Genomic DNA, 5013 nt, shown 5'->3' on the forward strand with positions numbered 1-5013 from the left:
TCAAATTCAGAGAAATTGAACTAGTTTTCTGAGTATCAATGCCTCCCTTTGCTGGGATATGGTAGTGTAGTCCTGAACATAATACGGGTAAATCTGGCAAGATAAAATAAATTTTCTGGGCTTCCCTGGTGGTGCAGTTGTTGAGAGTCTGCCTGCCGATGCAGGGGACACGGGTTCGTGCCCCGGTCTGGGAAGATGCCACATGCCGCGGAGCGGCTAGGCCCATAAGCCATGGCCACTGAGCCTGTGCGTCTGGAGCCTGAGCTCCACAACGGGAGAGGCCACAACAGTGAGGGGCCCGCGTACAGCAAAAATAAAATAAAATAAAATAAATTTTCTGTTGGATGCTCACTTCAGCAGCACATATACTAAAATCGGAACGATGCAGACATTAGCATGGACCCTGTGCAAGTATGACAGGCAAATTCGTGAAGCATTCCATATTAAAGAAGAGAAGAGAAGAGAAGAGAAAAGAAAGAAAAGAAAAATTTTCTGTTGGAGTTGTGTGATTGCATCACCACTGTTATCTTTACCCCTACATTCACATAGGAACCACCCCCCAATGGTTTTTCTATATTAGATTGACCCAGTCATGTCAGCCAGTTCTTCATGCCCTTTTCATCACCTGTCTTTATCAATATATATTTTAATTACCCATTCCAGGTCTTTTTCAAACTGCTGCTATATGTGTGATACAGACTTTGGTAAGTCCATATGATATTAGCTCATTTTTGTAGACAGGCAACAGTGGAAAGTATACTTTGATAAAATGTAACTTAGGAAACTGAGTTTATTCACGTTATATTGTTCCAAATCTTTATTATTTATTTATTTATTATTAGTTTTTTAAGCACGCAACGTGAAATGGCAGGGTGGGATGTCAAGACCGTGAGGCCATTTCTTTCTTCTTCTTTTTTTTTTAAATAAATTTATTTATTTGTTTTATTTGTTTTTGGCTGCGTTGGGTCTTCATTGCTGCGCGCGGGTTTTCTCTAGTTGCAGTGAGCACGGTCTACTCTTGGTTGCGGTGCGCAGGCTTCTCATTGCGGTGGCTTCTCTTGTTGCAGAGCACCGGGCTCTAGAGCGCAGGCTCAGCAGCTATGGCACACGGGCTTAGCTGCTCCGCGGCATGTGGTATCTTCCCGGACCAGGGCTCAAACCCGTGTCCCCTGCCCTGGCAGGCGTGTTCTTAACCACTGCACCACCAGGGAAGTCCCCTGTTCCAAATCTTTAATAATATCCTCAGCCATGGTTACACCCAAAGGATAAGCAAAGTCAAAGTCTAATATGTGGTTATTCTAGTCAGGACGCAGTTGAAGCCACCTGGGCTACCAGTAAGGGTCCAGTGTTGTCAACTGCCATTCCCTGCCCTTGAGGAATCTTACCCAAAGTCATCTTTTGGAAATTCTTTTCCCACTCACAATCCGGATAGCATATTATCACATCAGCAATTTCCGTAAAGGAGTATGCCATTGTTCCATCCAATATTTATAGCTCAAGTAAAAATATCTCCATTTATTTTATGTACCCAAGGAGATAACATCCAAGGAATAGACCAATGCATCAGTCTTTGTATTCTAACGTCGTATGAGCCAGCAGCCAGGTTTTATCTGGTGGTCATTGATATGACCCACTGTAATTCTTCCACAGAATTTCCACATATTTCCATAATTTAATTCTCCTCACAGTGGTATTTTTAATTGTCCAATCCTAAAGTGTTACTTTAGTAGGATAAAAGTCATAGGTTCACCCTTTTTAACAACAGAAACTAAGAATTCTTCTGGTGGTTCTGTCCTCTGTTCCAAAGGTGAGGCTGCAACCTGTTCATGGATACCATGTACTTTCCCAGAGTCACATCTAGTTACTATTCCATTTCTATGTTATCCATCATTGGATTTGATCCATCATTATTGGAATAGCTTTCTGACATTACCTATAATATAGTGGATATTTGATGTCTTTCAGTGATGGGAGCTCTTTCTATCAAAGCCCAGTTTCAGGACAAAAAAGGTCTCTTGGAGTGACTACATCTAGCTATTGCCATCAGGTTACTTGCAAGTCCAAATATCTCAGTAGTCACCAAGTGAGAGCAATTATAGATTTCTTCATTAGAATTTAGTCTGCATATGTCTGCATAGTAGATATTTTCAAAATAATTCATGTGACAACATTACATGGACTTGATTTTGCTACTTGAGCTATAGCTCTTCCTTTGTAAATATATCAAAGTCTCTTTTGTTCCAGATCCCATTCAAACTCAGATTTCTCTTTGGTCATTTGATATATAAAGGATAATAACATCTTAGGTACAACATATGTACCCTCCAAGATTCAAATAGCCTTAAAAGCCATTGAACCTCATTCTAAGTAGTAAGCTCTGGCATATATTATGTACTGTGTTTGGAAAGTCTCTTGTGATTACAGCCCATGTTTTTCACTCAAAATTGAACTGAATAAACTCTCACAATTCTCATTTTCTCCCTGGATTTCTTTTCTTATAGAGAAGCTATCATGGTAGTATCATCGTTATGAAGCAACTGACTTTTGATAATGATCAAGTATAAATCTTGTCTTATTAGGTTATGACAGTATACTAAAGAATATAAGTATCTTTGAGGGAGGATAGAGAATGTATACTGTTGTGAGTCCCATGAGCAAGTAAACTAATCCTGGCTTTCTTTTGATATGGGAATGGAAAACAAATTGTATAATTTGTTACTATATATATAATATGGTATATTATATGTATATACTAGATAGACATATACATACATTATTACTGGTCTCAATTCTTCACTCTTTTCTGCAGTAACACACTTGCCATGACCTCAGTGGGAGAGAGGGGTGAATTTTTCAGCCCCTTGGTTTTGGTTTGCCCATATAACTCGCTTTGGCCAATGGCAAGGGGGCAGAAGTGACGATGTGTTAGTTGTACACTTAGGCTTTAAAGGACTTTGCATGCATGGCTCCCCTAGCCTTCTTGCAATTCTGCCACACAACAGGAAGAGCTGTCCCTAGGAAGCTACTGTCTTATCGGTTTCAGAATGCACAGATATGGAGTGGAACAGCCGCAGCCAACCTACCCCAGCACCCATAGCCTGAAGTATAACCTTTCAGCTGAGCTCAAGCTGGGATAACCAACCTTCAGCCAGACTCAGACACAGATGATAATAAGTGATTCTTATTGAAGGCAAATAAATAAATAAATAAAATTCTTATTGAAGGCAATAAAGTTTGATGTGGCTTCTTAGGCAGTGAGAGTTAACCAAAAATAAAGTACTGATAGGTCAAATTTCTTATATCTCTCATTTAAAATATCTAATTAAATACTTAATTTGAACTTGTGGATTTAAGTTGAAATCTTAATACATTTTCATCATATATTGAGAAATTTAGAATAACTTTAGGTTCACTATGATTCTAGGATCAAGATAGTAGATCTGTAATAATATTTTAGTACTCAGGAAGGTTTAGTCAAACAATAGAATTGATAAAATAAGAAATTAAATATATTAAATTTGAGATGAAGTTTTAAAAATTTGGAAGTCTTGACTCATTAAATTTTTAGATAAAACCAAAACATTTTTCAAATATCTTTTAAAAGGGGTTGGTATTATCGATTAAAGCTGAACATGTACACACTCCATGACACAGCAATTCTGTCCTAGATATATACCCAACAGAAATGTTTCCATATGTTCTCCAAAGGCATATGCTGGAATGTTTGTAGTAACACTATTTGTAATAGTGCCAAACCGGAAACTACCCAGCTGCCCATCAAAGGTAGAATAGATGCGAATGAATAATCTTTATCAATGTGCAATAATATAAATCAAATACATTATCATATTAAAATCAGACTCAGAAGAATAAATAGGGCATAATACTATTTATGTGAGGGATAAATAAGAACAAGACCAATCTACCCAATTAGAAGTCAGAATAGTGGGTATCCTAGGTATGATCGTAGATAATGTTGCAATGAAAGGTCTGAACAGTGGATATCCTAGATAACTAGATCTGGCATAAACGGGACTTATTTGATGCTGGTGATATTCTATTTCTTACGTGAGTTCTAATTTCATGGATTTGTAAAGTTTGTAAAAATATATCCAGCTATATATTATACTTTTGAACCATGCACTTTTTATGTGTATATGGTACTTTAACAAAATGCTTTTTATTAAAGTTTAAAAGTTTTTCTTAATTTAACCATTTTAGACTTACTAATAAGATTTTTTAGCAAACTTTCTTAATCTAAATGAGGAACTAGATACAAAACTTCCTGATCTATGAGGTACATATTACAGTGCCTCTCCAGCTCATTTAATCCAACAGGAGCCATGTCCATGATTAACTTTCTTCTAATAATAATAAATCACTCTTCCTGGGCAGACATGACTCAAGATGGGCTGATCATACTTCCTTGCTCTTCTTGGTAAAGTAATTATTCCTGGGGGAGGGAGGTTAGGTGTATGACTTGAGCTAGATTAATTGCAGTCATTTTTGGAGAGTATTTCACAATTAAACTAGAAAAGAAAAGTCCTCTTTTCAGGTCGCAAGACTGAATGAATATCAGCATGAATCTTGGATTTGAAAGATGAAGGATTTATCAAGATTGCTAGCATGAGAGAGTGAAAACAGTATACAGAAAGAAGGAATCAAAAGGCTGTGGTGTATGTGTGTGTGTATGTGTGTGTGTGAAAGAGAGAGAGAGAAAGAATAGCTTTTGAATAGCTTTTGAATCCCTAGATTCAACAATTCCTGAGGCCAATTCAATTCAATCCCAGCCTTTTCTATTGTTGGATTACTTGATCCAGTACTATAGTCCTCTTTTTTATTCATGTAGTTCAGGTTGAGTTTTGTCACTTGAAATTAAAATAGTCGTAATTGAGAGTATCAAACTATAGTCCGTCTCAGTTTTAGTCCTCTGTAACTCATTAATATTAATTGCCACATCCTTGAAGAAGTGTTCAGATATTCAAATAAAAATGGCTTTAGGTTAAAGAATAG

At 37.1% G+C, this 5013-nt stretch overlaps 1 non-coding gene across 1 annotated transcript; it reads left to right on the forward strand.

The window, feature by feature from the left end:
* Positions 1-344: 344 nt before the first annotated feature.
* On the forward strand, positions 345-448 carry LOC131746846 (U6 spliceosomal RNA). Its single transcript, XR_009332679.1, has one exon. It is a non-coding gene; the product is annotated as a U6 spliceosomal RNA (small nuclear RNA).
* The last annotated feature ends 4565 nt before the right edge of the window (positions 449-5013 follow it).

The sequence above is a fragment of the Kogia breviceps genome, chromosome 1 (assembly GCF_026419965.1).
Source record: "Kogia breviceps isolate mKogBre1 chromosome 1, mKogBre1 haplotype 1, whole genome shotgun sequence".
NCBI lineage: Eukaryota > Metazoa > Chordata > Mammalia > Artiodactyla > Physeteridae > Kogia > Kogia breviceps.